The sequence below is a fragment of the Cricetulus griseus genome, chromosome 2 (assembly GCF_003668045.3).
Source record: "Cricetulus griseus strain 17A/GY chromosome 2, alternate assembly CriGri-PICRH-1.0, whole genome shotgun sequence".
NCBI classification, from domain to species: domain Eukaryota; kingdom Metazoa; phylum Chordata; class Mammalia; order Rodentia; family Cricetidae; genus Cricetulus; species Cricetulus griseus.
This window is the reverse complement of record NC_048595.1, coordinates 341,267,158-341,294,989: the sequence shown is the minus strand read 5'-3', so window position 1 is coordinate 341,294,989 and position 27,832 is coordinate 341,267,158. Positions and strand designations below refer to the sequence as shown.

Below are 27,832 nucleotides of genomic sequence, written 5' to 3'. Positions count from 1 at the left end.
TCATGGCTTAATTATAGCAAAGCACACCACCAGAAGCAGTGTCTTGCATTATTCTCATAGCGATGTCTACGTGTGGTATTGGTCCTTCCTGGGTTTCCAGGCAGTTCAGCAGAGATGCGTATAATACATTGTAAAGTACTTACCATTTGGGACTTATTGTGTGACCAGTAGACTCACTGACATGCCTCAGGTTCTTAGTAAAGTTTTGTATAAGGCTTAGGCTTTGACTATAACCATGATTCTTTTTAATCTACAGATTGAAATTCATTAATAGATTATGAAAGCAATTTAAAGGACCATGGCCTATATTTGGGAAAGGACTAACATGGAATAGAGTAGAATGAAATTCTAAATACCAAGTGTATTAGTACTAAAATGGTTTCATAATAAAGCTTTGTATTGCTGTTTAAGATTTTGTTCCAGGGCTAGACATGAGCTCAGTGGGTAATGAATATAATTATAAAAATTAAAAATAAAAATTGATTCACAGCCCATTTACTCCAAATAAAATTAAAATATGTACAGTGTTATGAAATCAGAATGAGCCTCACAAACTATAATAGATATGATTTTTCTTCCTTACTGGCAAAGTAATAGTATGTCTTGCAACTTATGATGTCTTAGTCTGTTTTGCATTTCTGTAACAAAATACCCAAAGCTGAGAATTTTATGAAGCAAAAAGGGTTTATTTAGTTCACAGATCTGGAGTCTAGCACTTCAGTGACTTCTATTGGTAGACACATGGTGAAATAGTGTACAAGAGAGAGAGATGTCACATAGCAAGAGAAGAAAAAAATGATGGGTTAGTGGCAAGCCTCACTCTAATGATGTGCTCAAGTGAACTGGTATGTTCCTATGGGCTCCAAACCATTCCATTAGCTAAGTATCAATCACTTCATGAGGGTGATCACATCCCAGTCAGTGCCTTCCAGGTCTCCCCTGGTAAAGATGCCGTTGAGAGCTAAGCGCTAGTTATTATTGGTGAGAGTGAGTGATGTTCAAACTACAGAAGGTGATGACTCCGATCTGGTGCACTAGTGGGGTAGTTCTGTCATAAATACATGTTTGTGCATATGGATGGGACTTAGGTAAAGAGTTCTAGGACATCCAGGGCTACACAGAGAAACCTTGTCTTGAAAAACAAAAGAAAGAAAAAAGAAAATGTACTGTTGAGTACCATGGCTAGGTAAAGAGGAGTGGGCAAATTTCCAGGGTGTAGGAACATCACAGGCCAACCTCAGTTGGTAGAGGTCCACCTGGGGGAAGGATCTCATGAGAGGGAGGTATAATATACTCCAAACACATTCAAACAGAGTAGAAAAAAGTCTGGGAAAGGTGATGGCCCCTACAACTATCAGGAAAAAACTTTTACTCTGAAGATTTTCATCCACCCTAGAGAAAGTCACCTGAGACCCATCGACTGGAATGTCACCTGGAAGTCAGGCAGTCATCGAGCACCTGTTGTGTACAGTGCGTGCTATAATATAATTACCCGCTTCCTCCTATGAATCTTACTTATTTAGAGTTTTCTTCATAATATCAACAGAAAATATGGAGTAGAATCAGAAAATCAGGTACTATGAGCTTCTGATATAGTAGGCAAGCGACATTCATCCTGGAGAGTATGTGCATAGGTGGAACAGAGTGGAATGGTGTGCCACCAACAGGGAGATGGGGTGGGGGTGTACTCAGGATGCTGTAAAGATGCTGGTACCACTTGGCCCTCTGGATGTCAGATTCAGTTATGAGTGGTGTCCCAAAGGAGACTGGGAGCAGCAGCAGGTCATACATACAGGCTGGTAACAAGAAAAGCACATGACATTTCTAGATGCTGAACATGCTCAATGAGGTCTCGCCCACCACCTTGCCATTCTTTTCATGTCTTGTTGCTTTTCAAAACAAGCCCTCTAGGCAAGGTAGATTTGTTTTCTCCTCAATAAACAAACAAAAAAAGAGTTGGAAGAAGACGGATTTGATGCAGCCTAACCACATTTCCTGCCCCCTCCCCAGCTGGTCTCCTGCTGCCTGGACACTTTGCACACAATTCCTGTGCTTCAGCTACTGTCCAGTTTCCTGAGACCTTGCTGCACAGCTCTGCTCAGTCTACAGGGTGCTTATATCTTTCTCAAGGTCCCTCTTTGGATGCCAGTAATCAGTCAAGATTACCACAGTGAGATCCTAGGCAGTGGTCAATCTTGATATCACCAAGTCTAAAATCCATCCCAGACTTCTTGGGAGAGACTTCTTGTGATGTAGCAGGCTTGGCAGTGACACAGAGAGAGGCTTCTAGATCTTTCTTTCATGGGTCCTAATCCCTTAGCCTTGCTGTGGTTTCTCCCAAGGACTTTGTAAAGTTCTTGGGTGACTTTATTGTCTTTTGGGAGTTGAGCAGTCAGTCCCACCTGCAAAATACAGAGTCAAAGTTCCCTCTGAAACTTGTTGCTTGGGTGCTGTTCTAAGCCATGTACCTCTCAGCAGAGGAAATACTAAGGTAACTTAGCTCAAAGGCATGGGCCACTCACTAGAAATGCTAGATTCTGTGGCAGTTAAAAGGAGGCGGCCCAAGTCCTACCTCAAACCCTCCCCTTCAATAGTAAATAATGTTCCCAACTACAAACTAGTGTTCACCACCCTTTTCATAAGAATTCATTTAAAACAACCTAACTTTAAGCCATCAGAATGTCTTTTATTATTTTGCCCTTAAGTCCTATTTTCCTTGATATAATTTGCTTCCATTCCCAGGAGTAACCTCTCCTTATTTCTCATGATGTATATTAATTTTGCCTGGTTTTGGATTTTGTATCACTAAAACTATTTAACATATCCACATCTTGTATACATAATTATATTCAAGAAATTCGTCTACAGTTTTGCATGTTTTAAGTCATTTATTCTCATTGTGACTTGTTGATTTTTGGTGAGTCTGCCACAATTTATCTCTTATCTTACTCCTGAAGGATTCTGGGTAGTTTCTAGTGTTTGGGTGTTCAGATAGTGCCAGTGGGAATATGGTCATACTGCCAGGACATGTGACTAGGTACAGCATTAGCTAATGACAGGAAATGTGTGTCCATTGGTATTCAGCTCCCTGCTCTGTGCATCTGGTTATACTTCCTTGGCACTCATGGTGTATTTGGCATATCTTGATAGATTATGGTGCTCCTCACAGTTGGCTGAAACTATACATCTTCCATCTTTCTTCTTTTTCACTGTAATTCCTGAGAGTAAGGACTGTCTCGTATTTGGTTGTGTGTGTGCTGTATCAACTAGGTAGGATATGGAAACACTGATTGAGTTCATTTGGGAAGTACATCTCATTTATGAGTTAAAGGGAAACTCTCACATAAAGAGGTGGCATTTGTTGAGGACACCACACACCATCATTTAGGTTACTAGGATTTCCAGACTGAAAGTTCTGTGTGGAGCTTTAACACTCTAGATATTTTGCTAATAAGCATGGGTCCTATTTCTTCTCTCTGGAAGTTTTGATTCTTTTTAAAGGACAACTGTAATGTATGTGAATGCCCTGGTAACATCATTACATTGGTATCCTTTTGCCATGTCACATCTGAAGTCTGCAAGCCATCTAACTCCATAAAGGAAAGAGAAATAGAATGTGTTCCCAGTTGTTACCTGCATTTTTGTTATGCTTTAATAGAATTTTTATTTGTTTATGAATAGGAAATATATTTATATGCATAACCTGGGATAAAGGGAGGAATATACAGTGAGAAGTTAATTGCTGAGAGTCTCATTCTAATGATGAGTCTCCTTCTAATGATACTAAATGCTGATGAAGGTGTTGGACAATGACTGAAACTCTCACAGACAGATTTGGGAGTGTACATTGGTACAAACGCATGGGAAAATTGCTTGGTAACATCTTTAATGTAAAATACAGCTTAACCTTGTGATTCAACAATTCTAGATTTATAGTATTACCAGAACACTTCACCGGCTTGCATAACATCCCCAAACTGAAAACAAGTTGGTGCACATCTACAGTTTGTATGTATCTATATACAGTGGAATACTATATAATATCAAAAAGATCAGGCATGTGTAATAACACGTATAATGCTAATAAAAATACTACCCAGAGAAAAAAAGCCAGACATGAAGGATTGTATACTGCACTAAAGCAGTTTGAATGTTGGGTATTAACTGAATGAGTATACAGAGAACTATTTGAGGTTGAGAAGGTTCTAGGTTCTGAGAAGATTCTGTATTGCCATTTTGGAGTCCAATTATGTGGTCAAGTGAACACAGAAATTAACTTAGAAGCTAATTTAAGGTTTGCATACTTCACCATAATAATAAGTAAGTAATAGTAAGTAATATAGAAAAAAATTCACAGAGAACATTTTAAAAAGTGCTTTTCTCATTTTCTCCCTCGTCTCTTAAGTTCTTCTCCCTAAGGAAAACCAATATTGTCTGGTTCCTTTTGTGGGTCATTTCCGTTTTTTCTTTTTTCTTTTTTTTTGGTTTTTCGAGACAGGGTTTCTCTGTGGCTTTGGAGGCTGTCCTGGAACTAGCTCTTGTAGACCAGGCTGGTCTCGAACTCACAGAGATCAGCTTGCCTCTGCCTCCCGAGTGCTGGGATTAAAGGCGTGCGCCACCAATGCCCAGCTATTTCAAGAATACTTTCTTTATAGGTATCATTCACGGGCAAATGCATATCTGTGGAAATACCTGTAGGCGATTGTGTGTATATTTTTCTACCTTTAAAATAGTTTTTCATTGTTGTGACAGAAGACCCAAGCAAAACATAAGAGAGAAAAGATTTCCTTTGGCTCATGGCTTCAGGGGTCACAGTTAATGAACATATGGCGCTTACATGTGGCACTGTCCCTTCTGAGCCAGTGCTTATGAGGAAGAATGTAGTGGTGGGAAGACGCATGGCCCAGGAAAGCTGCTGACCTCACAGTGGTTGGGAAGCAGAGAGAGTAGAAGTGAAGGGAGATAATGTGTGCATCCTTCAAGAGCATGACTCTAAGAGCCTTCTTCTTCCAACTGGGTTACACACCCTACCACCTCTTAATACATTCTAAGTCCTTCAATGTGTTAACCTGCCGAGTTAGGTGAGTTCCCTCCGAGATCCAATAACTGCTTACTGGTATCACCATCTGGAGACCAAACCTTGAACTCAGGAGACTTTCATGGGGGATACTTTATATCCAGACAATTACAAATGGTAAAACACATTGATTTTTATCTTTACTTACTCCCTTTCCCCAATCTGGGTCAATGCTGGCTGACACTTCTCAACACATAAGTATTATCCATTATAAAGTAAATAATATTCTGAACTATTCTCTATCTTGACCAAAGGAGGATGTAATAAAAATAAATTGAATGGTTATGGAAGTTGTAAACCAATGAGGCCTTCTTTTGTTCATCTTTCTTCCAATTTTAATGAAAATACAAGCCTAGTGCTAACGAAAAGATTCTCAGTTTATGTTTAATCTACCAAATAACCACTTTTAGAAGCTTCTAGTTTTCCAGTGTTAGTTGGAACATTTACCTCTTTATTCTTAAAAGTTGATACATGGGATGACAGCTCATTAAGAAATGAAAGGTTAAAATGATCTCCAAACTTAGTAAGGCCAGAGTCGGAGATTCACATTCACACTTGAGGTCAAGTGAAAATCACCAGTCAAACCCGTTTCATGGCCATGTGATATGATGGGCCCTACCAGTGCAGAGAGCTTACTGCTGGAGGTTTTTGAGGGAAGGTGTTGTGGCTCTGAGTAGTGGTTTCCTGATTTTTGAGAAGCCTGCAAATGTCCAGATTCCAGTGTTGAGTGATCTGGGATAGAAAGCAGGCATAGATAGAAGGGAAGAATTCAGGTTCCTTTTAGGGTTCACCTCTACCACCCCTAAGTGTAGTTCACTGGATTTTCCAGAACCAACTCTCATAGACCTGGTGTCTTAAATGATCCTATTTCCTCACTGTCTGGAGGCTGAAAGCCCAAGACTGAGGAAGGTGTTGGCCAATTTGACTCTCCATGTGGCCGTTTGTGCTATTTTGCAAATAACTATGCTGTGTCTTGTGCCCTAGCATGATCTCTGGGTTCAAGCAGAAAGAGTACACCCGTTCTCTTTGGACCTTTTATTTCTGTTCTTCTTATAAAGACACCATTCATACTATATTAGGACTCTTAAAACCTCACTTCACCTAAATTACCTCTGAAGACCCTATCTTCAAATCCACTGGGGATTCGGAGTTGACATATGTTTCAGGGGGCGGTAACATAACTCAGCTCATGGCAGTTAACTAACCCGTCCTAATATCTTGCTCCCTAAAATGAGGACCGTGAACCTCACTTTAGTGGGAGAAGAATCAAATTGTGGTACCACTGTGTCAAAGATCTGATGTGTCTTGTGTCCAGTTGTGTTTTGGAAAGAAGATAATGAAAGGAGAAATGTTTGACTGCTAATGTGATGATCTTCCTGATAGAAACCTCAAGGCAGAAGGTCTCCTAGGATTTGGACAACTCTCTCAAGGTCACCTACTACAGGGGTTACATAAGCTGGACAGAACTGTCTGTCACAGAATGGTCAGACCTGTTATGCTTCACAGTATGACTTACTTTGTTCAGAGCTGACAAGAGTGGGCGGACTACTCAGTAGGCTTAGATTTGTCTTGGGTATTTAGCAGCAATGCTGCCGCAGACACATGCAGGCATTATGGGCTGAGTGGAATGCTCTGAGTCCAGTGTAAACCTATCCTTTCATTGGATTAGTGGGCAAGGGCAGCCTTTTTTGCTATGCAGAAGTCTGACCTTGCAATATCTAGTTTCAGCAGAGCCTGATTGGCCAGCACACAGGTCAGGGAGAAAAGGTTCTGTGGGGGTCAAGAGTGTCCTTGGGGAGAGGGGATCGTGCTCTTGGCTGGGCAGGAGGCTCTTTACCAACTGCATTACAAAGTGCCCTAGCTCAAGCAGCTGAAATAATCTGCCTTCTAAGGGATTTTGGGTTTGGGGAGCAATGACTTTCTCCCACTGACTACCACATGGGTCCAGTTACCATGATGATCCTTCCAGCTTTTGCAAATATTCTCTCTCCAAATATTGGGGGCTGGATGCATAATGCCAGGTTTTCTAGGGGGAGGGTGGAAAAGACTGTGTCCCAAGTTAATGATTTAAGGGGCAGCAGAGGGGCATTTTCCTCAAAGTTATCTCCAACAGACTGGCTTATGGCTGAATTTCCAGCATTAACACTGAATCCTTCTCTGTGTGGAAGGCTTTGGGGACACTATATTCCTTCATTAAGACTTTAGAAATGATACTTCGGAAGAAAGGAAGTCCTTTCTAAGTCTTGATCAACAGGTGGCTGGGAAGGAGGCTGTGTGGAGGAGAGAGACCAGACTGAGAAACGGTGAACCCTAATAGGGATCCATCCAACACCTCAATTCCTAGTAAAGGAAACCAAAGAATAAGACATATGTGGGGTAGGTCAAGTAGTTAGGGCAGAATGAAGCCAGTTACTCAGATGGCTTTTATACCTGTGCACTTATTTAGTATAAACAATTATGTAAAAGCAATTGAGGGGGTGTGGGAAGGAACAAACAGGGGGATGGAAAGAAGGCTGGATGATTAAGAATATGTGCAATTCTTGCAAAGGACCTAACTTCAGTTTGCACCCATGGGGGTACCTCACAATCTTCTTCAGCTCCAGCTCCAGGGGAGCCAATGTTCTCCTCTGGCATCTTTGGGTATCTGTTCACACGTGGTGCACATACAGACAAGCAGGTACACATAAAATTAAAAAAAATCTTTAAAAATAAAATAAAAAAGCAGCCCCAGAACACTGGGAATGGGAGGACAAATTTTTCCTGACTCCCAGCTGTGCCCAAAGCCAGCCCTGGTGTCAGCTCTGTCTCACAGGAAATCTTCTATAAACAGAGCCGCATTCCAAAAGCTCATGCACATGTTTGTTTCTTGAATTGTGGAGTTTGTCTTTTCTTGAAAAATAATATTTTAAAGGGTGAACCCAGTTCGCCAAGATCCACCCACAAAAATCCATGTAACTGACAGGGCTCAAAGGACAGTGTTCACAGGGATACTCCCATCAGGCTTACCCACTGCTTATCATGTTATTATTTCTCTGGCACTATAATATACAGAGAGTTTTGTATCAGGCTGGCAGAAATATGTCATCCTCCCAGGGAAATTCTACTTGAACAGATTCTGGAAGTAGAGACAGGCTAGCAACTGGGAGGGCCAGTGGAGAGGGGAGGTATTCTCTCTGGAGCTCAGCTCAGAAGCAAGAACAGTAGGAATAATATGACCCTGCTTACTTAATGAGATTATAAGGACTGGGTGAGCAACTAGATGCAAAGATATGAACAGAAAGTAAATAAACTATGTGTTGACATAAAATAAGCCCTGTGTGGCTCAGTTGCTCTCTTGGTGTTTTGAGGGACAACTGAGAAGGCATTCTGGATGTGGTGACACACTGTTGTGTTGAGGCCTCACTAGTAGTGATGGTGACATTAGTAATGACAGTAAACTAATCTATACAGAGGGCTTTCTAGCTGCTGGCACGGTCCTGGGTGACCTAATATGCTACCAGCCACTGGGATACTTTGCTGTATATGTCAACTTGGGCCTTCTACAGCATTGATAGTTGGTGAAGTATTAGAACAGACATTATTGAAAAGGTATTTTTAAACTGTGGCTACCATTTAAATCAATAAAATTTGAATAAATAGGTAATGCAGGTGGGCCCCGTCCAATTAGTTAGAAGCCTCAAGAGAAGAAAAACTAAGGTCCACCCAAGCAAGATGAAATTCTGCCTCTATACTTAACCTATACCATCAGCCCTTCCCTGGGCCTCCAGCCTGGTCTGCCCTGTAGATTTAGACTTTCTAGCCTCAACAATGTGTGAGCCAGTTAAAATAAACATCTTCTTTAAATTTTCTCTCTCTCTCTCTCTCTCTCTCTCTCTCTCTCTCTCTGTCTCTCTCTGTCTCTGTCTCTCTGTCTCTCTGTATCTCTCTGTCTCTGTCTCTCTCTGTCTCTGTCTCTCTCTGTCTCTGTCTCTCTCTCTCTCTCACACACACACACACACATAAAAAGAGAAACAGAGAGGCACAAGAGAGAGATTGAGACACAGAAAAAGAAAGAACAAGCAAGAGAGAGAGAGAGAGAGAGAGAGAGAGAGAGAGAGACAGACAGACAGACAGACAGACAGATATTGAAAGATCATAGACTTAAGATTCTGTGTTTCTGTAGAACCCCAAATAGCACACTCAATTAATAGGGGAAGAAGTTCAGATACAGGTTGAGTAACTTTCTCAAGTAAGCAGCCATGGCAGAGGACACAGCTAGTTTTCCACAAATAGAAGACATTCCCCAATCTCCTTTGCAGATAGGCGAGACTATAACTGAACACTGACTCCTGAAACAGTACATAACAGTGTTACACAAGCACCCAAGCTCACTGCTACCACTCCCTGACTCCAAGCTCTGGATATTTATTTGCAGAGTCACAAGATGGGCAGAGGCTAAGTACCCAAACCACTGCATGGAACAGAGCATCTCAGCCTCAGGTGTGCCAGTGAAGAAATGAGAAGAGAACCTGTATTGTATTTAGTCTCTGAGATTTGGGCTCTTAAGCTTTTAATTATAGGATGTTTCATGACACGCAAATTAATGAAGTCAGATTGAAATCCAGGCAGGCTGCAGAATCTGAATGCTTCGTCTCTATACTGATAAAACATTTCTTATTGACTCATTCATTATTGAGTCAGGAATAGGAAATGCACCCTTCGCTTCCACTGCCATCTTGAAAGCCCAGGTCTCCTCAAGGGCACGGAGCATCAGCCCCTTGAGCTCATTCTTAAACACCATATTCTAAGATGGGATGCCCAAAGCCACAGAGGACTTTGAGAGTCCTGCACCCTAGGACAGAGGGAGGTGTGTTGCTGAAGGGTTAGGAGAAGAGGAAAATGGGTAGAAGTGTCCCCTTAACCATTTTTCTAGATGCTGCCCTTGTCTTCCTCATTCAGGGAAGTTCCTGGCTCTTCACAGAGTAACAAGTGTGGTCTGTTTATGCTGGAGTAGACTGTGGAAATATGTGGCCCGTGCTGCCCAGGGCCAGCCGTTCTGCACTTGGCAGAGCTGATTCCAGCTAAGTTCAACAAAGAATGGAAGAATTGCCACAAGTGCATTTTTCCACATTAAGGTTGCTGTCAGGGCTCCGGCGGAGGAAGCAGCTTTGTTTTTCTTCAGCTATGCGTCTTGGACTGTTTAACCACTCCACTTAGCCCAACCACCCTGTGCAGTCTGGGCAGCTACACCCTGGGACTCATCCAGGGGTAGAAGAGTTTAGGCTAGAGGGGACCAGACTGGGCCTTGGGACCAAGTCTTTCTACCCAATAGAACAGAGGGCTTCTGAAACTGGATTAGTAACAGATATGTTGGTACTTGTACACATCTGTGGAAACCAACCTGGGAGCCCTATTAAAACTCAGAGACAAAACTCAGCTCTTGAGGCAAGTGTCGTCTAGATGACATGATGGAAAGGATTTGTTTAGTTTAAGAAAACAAAGTTAAATTCAATGTAGCAGCATATAGGATAAGAAGGGTTTTTTTTATTGATTTTTCACTTTTTAACCAGGTTTTTTGTATGGTGCTGGGATTTGAACCTGGCAAAGCAAACACTCCACCACTGAGCTAGCTATACCTCTAGTTCAGATTTCTCACCTTTAAACTAGTATCAGTTTTATCAAATCCTTTCATTTTAAAAACAGGCCTGGGTTAGATCAATAAGTTAATATATTCTTATATATAGATCATTGAATGTCTTTACTTAAATAGAGCAATGGTTGGTTTTCTGTTGTATAGAACCTATAATTCTCAATGAGCATTTCGGAGTCTGGGGTGTGGGCTCTAGGAGAACGAAGTTTGCTAAAGCTCCCCAGGTACGTCCAATTTTCCTATGCTGTTTTGATATTATTGGAGCTTGGGGTTGCAAGCAACAGAAGTGAATATCAGCCTCCTTGTAAGAGGCTATGTGGCCAAGTTTGGGTATGAGAGGAACAGAGGTAGTACCATATGCCCAGAAAGCCAGAAGCAGGAAGTTCATCAGCTGTGTCTGTTTCTTAGAAGGAGTGGAGTGGCTGGAGTACCATCAACACTGCTACCTCTGCTCTGCATCTGATCTGAAGGAGACCCCTGCCTGTGCCAGGCAGAACCCAAAAGAGGCCCTAATGTAGGTACTGTGATGAAATACCCTAACAAAGGCAGCTTGAGAGTAAAGGGACTTATTTTGACTGATAGACCAAGGATACAGTTCCTCATGGGGGGGAAGTCAAGGTGGTGGGAACTTGAAACATCTCATCACATTGTATCTATGATCAGAAGCAAAGAACAATGAATGGGGCTGTTCAGTTCCTTATTCCCACTTATACAGTCCAGAATCCCATCCAGGGAATGGTTACACCCACAGTGGACCTCAATTAACATCATCATGACAGTCCTCCTCGGGCATATGTAGAGGCCCATCCGATAAGTGTTTCTAGATTCTTTCATGTTTGTGAGCAACACTAACCATCACAGCAACTATGAGCAAACAAATATGTGTTATCTGTAGATGCTAAGTTGCAATGAATGTGTGTTGTGTGTGTGTGTGTGTGTGTGTGTGTGTGTGTGTACATATATGTGGCTATAATTATACACACACAATTATTTACACATTTATAATTAGTGTATATAATTGGTTTCCTGGGGCTGCCATAGAAAAGTACCACAGAGTGTGTGATTTACACAACAGAACAAGATGGATGATGTGGGATGTCCTTCTGTATGCTATAAATATGTGTTGATTTTGTGGGTTGATGACTAAAGCTGTTTCATACAATGGCCAGGCAGAATGTACCTAGGCAGGAATTTCAAATAAAGGTAGAGAGAGAAGGCAGGAAGGTCGAGGAAATGCCATGTAGTCACAGAAGGAGTAACAGGCCTGAGCATCATCAGTAAGCCACAGCCTCAAGGCAATATACACATTAATAGAAATGGGTTAATTTGTAAAAGAAAGCTAGTCAGCAAGAAGCCTAAGGCACTGGCGAAACAACTGTACCTGATATTAAGCTTCAGAATGATTATTTCATAAGTGGTGAGAACGGGTAGGCGGAGAGGAAACCGGTCCACTGGGACTGGCAGGACAGAGAAAAGTTCCCCCCTCTACAGACCACACTCTGAGTTACAGAGGATTAATTTGTCTACATCTCTGAGGGACATAATTCAGCTCACAACAAATGACTACATTTTAAACTATTATTCAGTGTCCACATGATTTCCTCCATTTGGTCTGCTGGTCCACAGAAGCCTGAACTTTTCATAAAGGGTTTGTCAAACCTGATCTAGATGTGTGGCTCTGAAACCTTAAGGTACATTTGTCACTTAAATAGCTTCATTACAGAGTTTCCAGAACTTGTGAGTGATGTTGGTACAGTTGATCAAGACAATGATCCCCAAGTTGAGTCTGTAAAGATGTGATGCTCCTTGGAGGGCCTGCTGATAGTCTGAGTATGCAGAGGTGAGGCTGGAGACCATACTAACACATGTTCAGGGCTAGGGTCAGCTAATATCTTGACTGTGGTCAAGGGAGCAACTTCCTGGATTATTCCTTGGTGTTTGAATGGATTGTCTGGGTCTCATCTGCCTGTGGGAGACCCTGGTAAATAGGGAACCCTGTTCCTGTCAAGACTTGTACCAAATAAATGTATGTTCTGGATTTTTCCAAGGCCAGAAATCTTTGTTTAAGATGTTTCTTAACTATTATTATAATTAAGTGGCTTGTCAGCAGCTCATGGAGAAAAGAAGACGTATTGACTGCAGATTCCCTTGGGTCCAACAATTTGAGACATCTGCTGAGAGGCCTCAGGCCTCACAGGCTGTTTAGAGAGTCATTTGACTACAGAAGGTAGCAAGTGTCCCTTGTATGCCGGTCCCTTAGATTGCAACTGCTGGCCAACTACTTCCAGGGGAAGATGAGGGACCTGAAACTATGTTCAAGGAAGAGTGTTGAATGGGGACTTGGAAAGGGTGGCCTGCAGGCCCAACCAGCCTCAGACGTGCTGGACTGGGCAGGCCTGTGGTTAAAAGCATTTTAGATTTGAGTGCCTTGAGGCAAAGCCTGCATTCTCTCTAGACTGATGAACTCTGTGTTTCCTGCTACTTTGTACCAACCCAGGCCGCAGAGACATGATAACTGCTTGCTTGCTTGCACTTTCTGATGTGAAAACTCTGTGAAGCAATAGAGATAATGAAGGTCACAAAGAGCTAAGGAGAGAATGCTTGCTATTTTTAAACATCTAAATTCATGCATTCTTACATTAATTGGTTATATTTCCATCACTGCAATGTTTAAATGTGAAAAAACATGTATGTGTGTGTGTTTGTATGTATGTCTGTCTATTATCATTTATATTTGTGTGTGTATGAGGCTGTATGTGTGTGTGTGTGTGTGTGTGTGTGTGTGTGTGTACGTTGTGGGTGTGTAAAACTTCTCTAGTTCCCTTGATTTTGTGTTATTATTCTTTTGTATTGTGAGGTTATGTTTTTGTAATACATTTAATATTCTGGATTGAGAATAGAATCTACAATTTAGTGTGCATTTTTCATGGTCTGAAATGTACTTGTTTACCTGAGGGGATGCACACACACACACACACACACACACACACACACACACACACACACACACACTTTATTGAGATATTATTTACTAACCTCAAAATGTATAGATTTAAATGTATAATTCAATGTCTTTGAAAAGTGTGTGGGTGCTATTGTGTTATTGATAGATTTCATGCTTCAGAAAGGTGCTTGATAGAACTTCTACGTATCTAATGTATAATGCAAGACAATGCTTCTTCATCCAGTGTGGTCCAGAGACACCAAAACATTGGAACACCCCTATGCCATCCATTGCTTCATCCATGGTGGAAACTTTTTAATTTCCATCACCTTGCTGTGATTCTTGAAGAATGTCAATAATGTCTTTTTTTCTGGCTGGGCTTGTCAGTCAAATACCTATTCCCATTGTTGTGTCTATCTTTATTATCTTTATGGGTGACTAGAAATCAATCTATGAAAATTTCACAACTGACTTATTTTTTGATGTATAGATTCACTTTAAAAGTAGCTTTGAGCTATTTAAACAAAGCTGCTACAAATATTTATACACAGAGCATTTGTACCTGAGGCATAGTTCCTAGGAGTGAGTTGTCACTAAGTAGAATTCATGCAAAAACTTGCAAAGGTTTTCCAAAGTAGTGCTACCTTTCTATCTTTTTATCAATAATATTTGATAGTTACAGTTGTTCTACATTCTTGTCATCATTTAGTATGATAAATTCTTAATTTTAGCCATATGGCATTACCTCACTAGGATTTTCATGTGCATTTCTCCAATAACCTAATGTTAATCATCTTTTTGTGTGTTTATTGGGAATTCCTAATACTTTCCTTGGGAAATGCCTGTTCAAAACATTTCCCCCTTTGTATTTGGGTTATTTTTTTAAGTACTGATTTTTAGAGCTTTATATGCTCTTGAAATAAACTCTTTTCATGAATATATATCACAAACATGTTCTCGCAGGCACAACTTGCCTTTATTTCATATTTGTAATGGTGTCTTTGATTTGTGGGAACTTTTAATCTTGACCAAGTTGACTGCCACTTTTTACTCTTGATGTTTTCTGCATTCTGACAAAAGTTCCTCCCTATCCTAGTCGTAAAATATTTGTTTCCCCTTGTTAAAGCTTCAAAATTAGATCAATGGTATAGGGGATCAACAGTTTACTCTCCTTTCTATACTAATGTTAATTTTTCTAAAAAAAACATTTGATGTCACGTCACTACTGTCACCAATCCATTGAATTGTATTGAAAATCAATTGATATATGTTTACTGGTCTTTCATGGACTCTTATTTATTTATTGATCCATTTGCTTTTCCTCATGTCAACACACTCTTTTAACTCAGTTTTACTAGACTTCTAAAGAAATATTCTAGGATTCTGATGAGAATATATTTCATCTCTATGCGAATATGGATAAAAAGAATACCTAAACAATAATGAATCCTCCTTGTGACACATAAAATAACTCCAATTTGTATATCTCTCTGTCTGTTTCAGCACTAGTTTTGTAGTTACAGGAATAGTTTGTACAATAGTAAAATAGTACCCTTAGGTATTTGATACATTTTGATGCCGTTGTGGATGTTACTTAAACTTTTCTTCTCTGTCTGTCTCTCTCTCTCTCTCTCTCTCTCTCTCTTTCTCTCATCTGTCTGTTGTTGATACAGAAGATAGAAACACAAGTTGAGTTTTAAAAATTCCTGTTGTATTTCATTACCTGTTGGTAGTTCTGTCCATTGCTTGGTTTCACTTTGGATTTGCTATGCAATACAGTTACATTGCAAGCAGCTTTGTTTTGTCTTACTCAATCTTTATGCTTTTCCTTTTTTATTCTTTCTTTATTCTTGGCTTTGCACATTATTTTTTGTTTTTGTTTTTGTTTGCTTGTTTTTGGAGACAGGGTTTCTCTGTGGAGCTTTGGAGGTTGTCCTGGAACTCACTCTGTAGACCAGGCTGGCCTTGAACTCACATAGATCCACCTGACTCTGCCTCCAGAGTGCTGGGATTAAAAGTGTGTGCCACCTTAATGCCTGGCCTGGCTTTGCACATTCTTATATTCTGTTATAAACATTGGCAACTGTCACTTTGCTCTGAACGCTGGTTCAAATACATCCACACATTTTGATACATTATGGTTTCATTGCTACTCAGAACAAAATATTTTATTAAGTTTACTTTTACTTCTTGCTCTTTGTTGAACTGCTCTTCTAGGCAGTTGGCCATGCCAAGATTAAGGGGAACATCTTCCCAGACACTAACTGTCAGAAACTTACTGAAATGGATGATGAATGCAAACTTTCTACTTTCTATGAGAAGTGCATGGCCACAGGAATAGCTGCAGAAGCTCTGAATGACGAGTGGAAGGGTTATGTGGTTCCAGTCAGTGGTGGGAATGACAAACAAGGTTTTTCCCATGAAGAAAAATGCCTTCACCCTTAGCAGAGTTTGTCTTTTCTGAATAAGAGGCATTTTCGTTGTACAACAAGAACTGGAAAGAGGAAGTGCAAGTCTGTTCCTTGGATGCATTGTATACACCAATCTGAGTGTTCTCAACTTGGTTATTATTTTTTTTAATCTTTTCAATTTCTCTAAAGAAGATGATATCCACCAATATGTTGTCAGATAGCCCCTAAACAAAGAAGGTAATAAGTCCAAGACCAAAGCACCCAAGATTCAGTGTCTTGTTATTGCATGTGTCCTGCAACACAAAGAAACAACCCACTAAGAAAAGAGATGAAGGAAGCCAAAGAAAAACACCAGGAACAGATTGCTAAAAGACACAGACTGTCCTCACTGAGAGCGTCTACGAAGTCCAGTCAAAAACATGTCTTTAAGAGTAACAAATAAATGGTCAGACCTTTAAAAACAGTTTACTGTCATTTCTTCTTTAACTTAATGTCTATTTACAAGTGTGAGGCTTACTGTCTAATATCACCTGTCTTTGAGGTTATCATTTTATAATCAGCTCCTAATAGATTAGATTTTGGAGAAAACACTGGCAGTTACAATTACACATATATAATTCCCTATATATGAGACACCATTTTCTCTGATAGTATATTTTGCACTTTGAGACCCCCTTTTTGCTTTCTGTACTTCATAATGGCTGTTTTGCATTGATTTATCCTTGCATTCTCGGACTTTCCTTTATTTCAGTCTACTCGGGTTATTTTTTTGCATATTTTGTTGTGTTTCAGACATCATGTTTTTCTGTTCTAGAACATCTCTCTAGGTTTTCTTTAGAACTTTATTTTTTTCTGATGAAATTCCTCTCTGTTCCTCTGTTCAGTCATCTCTCCTAAACCTTTAACATATTTAAGCAGTATAGAGATGGCTTCTCGATTCCAACCTCTGGTCATTGAGGAGTCTGTCTCTATTGACTGTTTACTGTTTTGGTTATAGGTTACATTTCCATTCTTCTTTGTGTGTCTCAGTGTTTTCATTTTCATAGTATTTTAGACATTTCTATCAAGTGACCAGTAGACAATAAATCAATATGGTAGACTTTTGTTGTGTTTTTCCCAAAAATGAGTTTTCTATTTCCTTGCCCAAAAACTTTGGAAGCAGATTTTTGTTTTTGTTTGTTTTGTTTTTGTTCTTGAGATAGTGTTTCTCTGTGTGGCCCTTACTGTCTTAGAAATTGCTTTGTAGACCAAGCTGGCCTGGAACTGGTAGAGATCCTCCTGCCTCTGCCTCTCAAGTGCTGGGATTAAAGGCCTGTGCCATCACTGTCTGGGAAGCAGATTTTTGCTGAGAACCTACCTAGACAGTCTAGCCGAGCTGGCTTCCACTCTTAATTTAGTCTTAAGTTAGTCTTAATTTCTTTCTTGCCAGTGAAGTGATGGTGGCTGTCCTTGTCCTTTTGGACTTACCCAAATTTCTTGCTGCTTGTGTGGAGTGCTCATCTTTTTAGTCTGTTGAAGTTTTGAACTAGAGGATATTCAGTGACAGCTTTCTTAGTTAGATTTTTCTTGAGATAGAGCTGTGAAATGCTCAGGGACTTGATTAGTGTGAAGGATGAAAAGCAACAGAGAGCTCCCTGCTTTCTGCCCCAACTGCTGCTGAGTTGGCGAATTTCCCAGTGTGGAGAATTGTTCTGAGAAATTTATTTTTGTGTTTGGGACTCTTCCAGATTCCAATATTTTATGGAGTCCATGTTGCTGTTAAAAGGTCAGCTGATTTTTTTTCTGTATCCCAACAAACTTATCCACATTTATGGGCTAATTGTCTACCTAACACATGCTAGGCAAGTTGCCCCCAGTATGAAAATAGTTGTCATTTTACCTTCTTCCTTGATGTATTTATCTCCATATTTTGTTTTGTTTTAGATGTGTATATGCATGTATGTAGTGCTTTATGTGGCTTTAAAGAGAAATGTAACTTTTTAGTTTCTCTTTTATTTTCTCCTGTTATAATAAAGGTGATCATGCTTATGCCTATGCCTTAACCAAAAATGAAGCCCTGTAGTTTTCTATTTTATAGTTTCCAAGAGTTTTGTTATAGATTAATTCTGAAAGCCTGTGTGAGGCCTCTAAGCAGCATAGAATATTCACAATTCTGGATCCGGACTCCGAATACCACTTGCGTGAGTCATGAGCAGTATTTGGCACTTGAAGTGTTGTTGTTTTGCCCCTTCCATGCCACGATCCAAAGAAGTTGGTTTCATGTACAAGCCTGACCTATCCACCTCTTTCTTTCTTTAAATCCAATTCAATTCCTGCTAGTTTGCCTGTGATCTGTCTCCATTGGCAGCATCTTGATCCCACTTTGCATCTGTACCAGAGAAGAACAATAGCTTTCTCCTGATATTTTGCTTCCCCTCTTGTCCTTGGGTGGTCCTTTCAGTTGAGTCCCACACTCATACAGGTTGGTGGTAAGAAAACTGTAATTCTAACTCTTGTCACACTCCTCTTTAGACACTCCCAGTCCCTTCGTGTTGTGCAATTGTTCAGAAGGTGCAAGCAAGATGCAACAGGTGCATGTTCTTCAGCTCTGTCTTGCACACTTGGTCCCTGCTCTTCTGTGTTCGGCTAGTTTCCTTTTGCTTCATACCCTCTTTGCTTCTCCTGACATATCATCTTCATGTAGACTCCTCTCTCTACTTAGCATCTCATTCCTTCTCCTTACTAGTTAGTTCCTTTCAAATTTTACCTCAACAATCACTTCTTGGAGAAGCCTTTCCTGACTTCTCTGGCTGTTTTGCTTCCTCATATTTTTTCTCTCTTTTTAAGGCATTTATTTAGTGATAAATTTCATATTATTTGTAAGATTATGTACCTACTGTCAGTCTATCATTGGCATAGAAGCTCCAAAGAGGGAAGAAAAAAAAAAACTAGATTGTTTTCTGTATCATTTTATCTCCCATGCCTAATCTTTAGATGACACCTGTGTGTATTTGTCTGTCTGTCTGTCTGTCTGTCTGTCTGTCTGTCTGTCTGTCTGTCTGTCTCCATCCATCCATCCATTATAGATCTGTCTCTTTCTAATCTGCATGTCCATCTACTTGTTTTGTTTTCTAAAGCCCTTAAAAAAGGCTTTTGGACTTCATAGCCTTGTTATAAATCAGCTTGAAAACCTAGAACCATAGACGAAGCAGAAATAAACTTATTTTTTACCTCCAAGTTGACCATGACAAGTGTGTCATTTAGTATATTACAGCAAATAAATATGTTCCCCAAAGTCACAGAGGCTGTCTCTGTCACTTCCTATGCTGACTGTATCGATATGTTTCTTTTCCTTGACCTAGATAACTGAACTGGAGATCTCCAATTAATTAGTGGCTTAAATCACTTGTGAAAATGGCTGTAAAAATCGCTTCAAGCTGACTCCTCAGATGCCATGTAAACATAAATTGTGTTTTCTTTTTCTGTGGTGGTGTCCAAGGAATTGTGGTCAAGACTCAAGATCATTTGAGACCTCCCCTAGAGACTTCTTCAAAGACTGGGTCTAGTTACCTAAGCTATTCTTAAATTATCTCTAGGTTTCCAATTCCATTCTTCATCAGGCTTTTGATTCAGTGTGCAATTACTGGTATTGAAAACTGTGGAATTATAAGGGAATCATCTCTCCTTCAAAAGTCAAGAAGATTGAGTTTCACATTCACATGGGAGTAATTTTGATGCTTTGGTTCTTGATAATTCTTTGGCACAACATCTCAAGTGCTACTGGCATCCCCAAGATGACTCAGGGTTAAGAGAGTCACAAGTGTCTAAAGGACCTAAAATGTAAAAGCTCAGGGAAGAGATTCTATACAACTGAAGGCAGGGGGGGGGGTGGGTAGTGGGGGGTGGGAGGGTGGGGGGGTAGGAGGGTGGGGTGGGGTTTAAATTTCACCAAACCTAAGCTAAATGATAAATAGGTGTTTATTAGGGAAGAACTTACACAGATAAGAGTAAATAACCGCCGTGGCCTTCTTGCTCCAGAAGATGCAGTCTCTGCCCCTCTGATGCTCTCTGCTCTCCTGACCCAAGACACCACAAGAGAACCCCTCCTCTACCTTAATGGGTCATGCCTGCACCTGAAACCACGCCAAAAGGGTGTGGTCACTGTGCAAGTTCATTGGCAAGGCAAGATACCACTACACACCACCACATTTTTACCATGCAAGTTAAATTCTTTACTATCTCAATTTTTACTTTCTTACACTTTTCTTATTTACTTATTTTTGCACAAACGATGAGCAATGTTGCTTGAGTTTGAGTGAGAAGAGATAATCAGACTGTCTGGTAGAGGGAAGGGAGCACTCTACTCCTTTTCACATCTTTACTGTTTAAAAGAATAAGTAACTAAGTTCAAAAAGACCAGATTGTGTCTTGAATACTTAATTTACTGACATTTCAATATGATCAGTTGGAACTGAGCCTGTTGAGGATAGTTTAAAATGTCACGAAATGACTGCTCATGGTTTGAGTGTGTTACAAGCACATGCATGTTCATATGTGAATGCATGTTACATATGTTATTAGAGAAAATAATTGTGCTGTGGTAGTATATATTTCCAAAGAACATAGATATCACAAAATCAAATTATTGCTTTGATGGACTTCTAATTCCAAAGTATTCCCTCTTTTTCTAACATGGATGTAAACATGCAGTTATCACAAGAAAAAGAAATAGCAGAAAACTTGAATGAGAAACTAGCCTCTTCATTAATCCGGAGTGAAGCCTTTATTCCCATGTTTGCTTGAGTGAAAGCCTCAGTCTTATACAGACTGAAGATAGCATGGATTCTTTATCCCTGACTAGTTCAACTGTTTTGAGAAGCCCGTGTGTGGTTGCCCATGCCTTTTCATTCAAGTAGTTGGGAGGCAAAGGAAACGAGTTCAAGATCATCCTGAGCTATGTAGTGAGACTTTGTTTCCAAAACAAACAAGCAAGCAAACTCTAAAATGACATTATATTACATGCTATTAATTATCTATTAACATGCAAACACTTATTTTTATTTTATTTAACTTTTTTCATTTATTTTACATACCGACCACAGTTTCCCCTCCCTCTTCTCCTCCTGTCCCTCCCCTGTTCCCCTGACTCCTATCTACCCCCATCCCCATCTACTGTTCTCTATCTCCATTCAGAAAGGGGCAGGTCTCCCATGGGCTTAAATAAAACATGGCACGTCAAGTTGAGGTAGGACTGAGTCCACACCCCCCACAACCCCTTGCATCAAGGCTGGGCAAGGTAATCCAGCGTGGGGAACAGGTTCCTAAAAGCCATCCAAGTGCCAGGAATAGATCCTGATCTCACTGCTAGGAGCCTTACAAACAGACCTAGATACACAACTGTCACACACATGCAGAGGTTGGTTCTATGCAGATTCCCTAACTGTTGGTCCAGAGTCCATGTGCTGCCACAAGCTCAGGTCAAGCTGTCTCTATGGGTTCCCTCCTGCTATGACTTTGGTCCTCGCTCATATGATTCTTCCTCCCTTTCTTCAGGAGGACTCCTGGAGCTTGGCCCAGCATTGGCTGTAGATCTCCTTATCTGCAATTCTACTAAAATCAGAAACAACACAAGGCTGTCCACTCTCTCCATATCTGTTCAATATAGTATTTGAAGTTCTAGCTAGAGAAATAAGACAACAAAAGGAGATCAAGGGGATACAAACTAGAAAGAAGTGAAAAAGTTGTCAAACTTTCACTATTTGCAGATGACCCCAAAAATTCTCACCAGGGAACTCCTACAGCTGATAAACACCATTAGTAATGTGACAAGATACAGGATTACTTCAAAAATAAAATCATTAGCCCTCCTATTTACAAGTGATAAATAGGCTGAGAAAGAAATCAGACAAACAGCACCTTTTACAATAGCCACAAATAATATATATTTAGGTAACTCTAACCAAACAAGTGAAAGGTCTGTATGACAAAAACTTTAAGTCTTTGAAGAAAGAAATTGAAGAAGCTATCAGAAAATTGAAAGATCTCCCATGTTCATGGATAGGTAGGATCAACATAGTAAAAATTGCAATCCTAAAAAAATTGCAATCTTACCAAAAGCAATCTACAGATTCAATGCAATCCCCCATCAAATATCCCAACACAATTCTTCACAGACCTCAAAAGAACAATACTCAACTTCACAGGGGAAAAAAAAAAAACCCACGACATCCAAAACAATCCTGTACAACAAAGGAACTTCCAGAGGTATCACCATCCCTGACTTTAAGCTCTACTATATAGTATATAACTCTATACTGTATAAAATATAATATAGCATATATCTCTATAGTATATAAAAATAGCTTGGTATTGGTATAAAAACAGGCACATGAATCAATAGAATCAAACTGAAGACCCTGACATAAATCCATATACCTATGAACTCCTGATTTTTTTTTACAAACAAGCCAAAATTATACAATGGAAAAAAGAAAGCATGCAAACATTTATACCTTTACTAGAAAAGCACCTTTGTCCATCTTTTCCTTTGTTTTCCTTGTTTTCTGAAAAATACATATAGTTGTTCAGCCCTTCAATGATGGGCTTATGGCATTATAGAGGTAATAATAAACATCATGACCAATAGCCAGTTGAGGATTATGTTTGCCATATGCTCTGATTTGAATGTGTAGCATCTCCTACAGGCTCATGTACTGAGTATTTGGCTTCTCTTGTTAACTCTATTGTGGGAGGTACTGAAACTTAGGATGTGGGGTCTGTTGATAGAATAGATCATAAGGGTAGGTTCTTGGGGGTGATCCTTGTCTCTGGGCCACTTTCTGTTTTACTCTCTGCTTTCTGTGTTTTCTGAAGTCAAGAAGCTACTCTGTCACTTGCTTTCTCTGTCATGATATTTTTCTCAGGGTCAAGCAACCATGAACTGAATTCTCTGTATCCAGGATCCAAGACAAATCATTCCTCATGTGGATTGTTTATATCTGGTATTTAGTTAAAGTAACACAAAAATAACTCATAGACAATGCTAAGTTCTTTACATACATTATTGCATGTATTCCTGTGAAACCATATTACTTTATTTTTATAAAAAGATAATTGCTTTTAAAAGCCTCTATAATGTCGAAGGCAGTTAAGACTTGTCTTAACAAGTTGAGTGTTTTATTGACACTGGTAACTTTAAAATTAGGGCAGTACAAAAATGCATGCGTTTTTCATGAGCATGTCCTTCCTCTGACTTTTACTCTAAATTTCTTACCATTTCTGGCTAAAATATAGTGATTATGGATAGAATGGTCTGTGATTTGGGAACTATTTTTCCTCTTTGCAAGATTTTAATGTGGTAGAGTTTGCATAATAATTTAATTTCACTTTCAAAAAAGGAAAAAAACAAAAACAATTTTTTCTTTAGTAATTCATAGCCAACTAAAATATGATAGGTGAATAAAATTGTGCTCTATTATGTTAATTCTTATAAATGTACTTTAGTTTGAAAAGGATATGATGATCATAAATCATCTAGCTACTTTATTATTTATTAATATCTTAATAGTTTAATATTGGCAAACTTCTTAATTTAATCTTTTGAAAGTTTATAAAAACATTTTAATACATACAATTGATAATTAAAAAATAATTCCTAGTTATTTTAGCATTTTACTCTCACATATATACTTATAATATTTGTATGTTAGACTATTACTATATAAAGAAGTCAAGGAATTTCATTCCAAATTCTATACATAATGCTTATATATAGTTGTATGCTATTATTCAGAGATCTCTGGAGATCTGACTGCATCTGGTTCATGGTACAGACACTATTGTTAATTAGATGCAGTGGTCTCTTCCACTCACACTTGGATTGCTAAGCAAGTTCAAGGTGGCCAGACAGGGATGAAGCTGCCATTCACCAATTGCACTTACTAAGGCCAACATCAGAGATGGAAGCCAAGAGCAGAGTTGGAGCAAGCACCCAAGCTGAGGCCAGTGCTGGTACATTAGGTGCTTTCATACTTAGTAGTTACATTTTATGACTGGAGAAGATTGGGTCACCCATACCCAATCTTCCGGAGATGAATGTCTGAAAGCCTAGTCCCAGGAGTAACTGACTCCAGGGGCTACAATTACATATCATCACCTTTCCATATTGTTTATCATTATTTTCCATTTTCTGCACATTATTTGGCTAATAAAGAAAAGATACAAAAATCTATAAGTTCTATAATCTAAAAATGAGTGACAGCCCAGCAACAAAACTCCAAATTTACAAAAAACAACATCACACTAAATGAAGTTTTTAGAGTGGCATGCTGGGCAACTCCATCTGGCAAAACATTTCGAGGACACAAGCGAGCCAGCAAGCCCCTCCCGGGAAAGGCTCTCAGTTCCTTGTGCTGTTAGTTAAGCCCTTCCATCAAAGGAGTCAGGCTCCTGCTAATCCTGTCTTCGTCCAGATTGCAGCTTTATTTCCTTTCCTCCAACTCCTCATCGGAGGTAAACAAGCTTTCCTTGTGTTCATTCACCATGGCCTTATCTGAACACTTGCGACACTGAGTATGAGGGAGGAAATTCCTCTTTCAAGGTTGACCTCCCAAGCTGCTTCATGGCTTCAAACGTCATTGGCAGAATAAGATTTCCTTTCTTTCTCTCTTTCTTTCTCTCTTTCTTTCTTTCTTTCTTTCTTTCTTTCTTTCTTTCTTTCTTTCTTTCTTTCTTTCTTTTTCTTTCTTCCAATTTGTTAGAGACATGCCTTGGAACTCCAATTTGTAGAAGAATTCTAGGACCAAGTACATAAACAGAGCCAGAATGATTTGTATTCTCCTATCCCAGTGTATCTTAGAAAGCTCAAAGATAGAAAAATCATTTAAGGGGGAGAGGGTGGAATCACACACACACACACACACACACACACACACACACACACACACACACACACACATTTCCACATATATCATGTTCCATATTCCCTTCCAAAAACTCATGAAAAGTCATTGCCAAATCAATTGGGCTACTCCCCACATCTTTCTCAGAGTGGAGGCAGACAGGAATGAGGATTTGGGATCTGGCATATACTTTTCGGTTAAGACAGCTAGTTCCTCTTGGTCTACTCTACACAGTGTGGGTTCAACTTTTGGCCATGTTTGTATAATCTGAAAAAAAAATAAAACAAGCAAACTGCAAACAAAATTTCCCAAAGAAAAGTCCTCATTTTTCGGTGTTGTCTCCATCAGATGGAGCTGAGAACCAAGGATGTAGCCGAACATCAGAGTTCTGCCTATCCCTGACATGGTTTGTCCTGCCAGACCACTGCTGTAGGGAGTGTCTAACATGATTTCTGAAGACACACAGACTGTGAGGAACTTGAGTCATAGCCTATGTGTTTACCTCATTGCTTTCTCTCATCTTCTGGAGACAGATGATAGTTTGGGAAATAGAGTGGTGCTGACCAAGGCATGTCACTGCACTCTTAATCTAATTAATAAGTGGACAAAATGATGTAGTGAGTGCCTATAGGAAAGAGCTGATTCAGTCACCCCCACAACTGCAAGATGACATTCAATGATGACAAAACATGGTCCTCCACTGATGGGTTCTGGAATGTTTGCAGATTGAAATAAAACTTGAAACTGTGTTTGGAACATTAGAAGAAATGATTCTAATTGGGAGAATCCAAGGCACAAATACAACTAAGAATCCAATGAGTTTGCTTGGCATATACTATAGTCTGAGATTCCTGCCTGCTCTAAAATTAGACTCATGAACCTTGGACACAATTTAAAAGAACTCCAAGCCCTCCTTTCCAGTTCTTCAATGCATTGTTGTTTTTCTTAATTTATGGGGCAAATATAAAATGTATTAATTTAAAGCTGCAATTTCATAGATCTAAGCCAGCTGTTCCATCATGGAAAATATCATGTCCCAAGCTTTCTTTCCTTTGGTGAAGAAGCATGCAGGATGGGAAGAAAGATGGTTCATCCAATTCATTTAGACTTGATTATCATTTTGCTCAGAACATCCCAGCCAAACGGCTGCATCAGGTTGTCATCAGCCGATGGGTTTGGTCCCAAGATGGACCATGCCCATAGATGGAGCTGTGCCATGAAGGGCTTCAGTCCAAGAAAACAGTGGGACTGTGGCCAGGAGCTTAGCTCCTAGTGCCCCTTGAGCTGGCACCGAGACAGTTCTGTGGTGACTGTTGCTGTCTAGGACCCTTGCCTTATTATTCTGACAGGGGCAGAGAACAGCGAAGTGTTTGTGCTTGTGCCAAGCTCAAGGCAGGGGCTATGGGAGAGGTAGTTTGAGGAGGGCTCCTGGGGCTGGCTTCTGCAGAATCTTGAGGAGGGAGGCTGATTAGAGTTGACATACCATTGTCCTCTAAAAACCTAATAGAACACACATTTTTTCCAGTAAGTGAGACAACTGCAAAATCCATATTTCTTAAATGCTCAAAAAGGGGATCTCACACACATAAGAGAGTAAGCTCATAACTACATCCCTTTGGGGAGGGGGTAAGGAATCCTATTTTCAATTACTATACTCACATGCTCTTTCACTTAATCTTGAACACTGTTGTCGGAACTGGGATGGGAGCCAGTTCTCAAAATAGCATAAATGGGAAATATTTAGGCAAGCCCTGTGATATACACTAGGTATGTTTGGTTATTGTCACACATTTCCTTTTAGTGCTTTTGAAGGATGTGTGATGGATTACATGGGTTGAGATTATTATAGTAGGTGTCACTTCCCTTACATGACATTGCCAGGCTAGAGGTCATAGGAGTCAGAACTTAATACTAGAAAATTAGCCTAAATTTTCTTTATATGGAAACTGGGCTCAAAAAACAGCAAAACTTTGAAATAGAGAGGGACACAAAAAGGTAGTTACTGCATCTGTGACCTGGGGAACTGTGAAGTTTGAAGGATGTTTGCAGCTCTAACATTGCAGGACAAATAGATTTCTAGCTCGAAAACTTCAGATTGACTGTGAAATAGGACAGACAACCATTACTTCCTTGGACCTCAACCTTAGTTCTGACATGGAGATTAAATGAGTTAATGCATAAAATTCACCACCATGGTGCCTGGCCCATGGGGAAGAATTTAAGAGGTGTCAGAGGCTGTGGCTGCTGTTTTTGGTTCTGTTCTGAGGGTTCCTTAAAGCAGTCTAGAGCTTTCTGACCTACACTCCAGCCACAGAGTCCTAATGCTCAGCCTCACAGAAAGTAGATGTTTACTTCTGTGATGTTGTAATTGCTCACAAAACTCCAAGTTTTGAGTATAAAATTAAGACAGTCATCGATAGAATGAAAATAACTGGAAGGAGTCATGAGAGATGGCTTAGTGGTTAAGAGCCTTTGTTGCTCTTGCAGATGATCTGAGTTTGATTCTCAGCACCTTTATTAGGTGGTTCCCATGGTAATTACTTCTAGCTCCAGGAAACCTAGCACCCTCTTCTTCCACAGGCACCTGCACACACACACACACACACACACACACACACACACACACACACACACACACACTTTTAAAATTCTTTTGAACAATCAAGAAAATGTTTATATATAAACATAAATACATATAGGCTGTTCAAATATCCAACATGAGGTTTAGGACTTGTTATTGTTACTACAGATATCCCTACATAGAAGTCTGTCCCATATCCATTTATTTTTATTATTCTGGTATGGCAAGCCCAACAGTCCAATAGGCAGCTGATGTTGATGATTTGTTACAATTCCTAAGAAGTGAGGTTGTACCATTCCATCCAAGGCCAC

The 27,832-nt window shown here is 39.8% G+C and overlaps 1 pseudogene; it reads left to right on the top strand.

Annotated features, from left to right (window-relative positions):
* The first annotated feature begins 10,868 nt into the window (after positions 1-10,868).
* On the top strand, positions 10,869-16,503 carry LOC113830732 (annotated as a pseudogene).
* Positions 16,504-27,832: the final 11,329 nt, after the last annotated feature.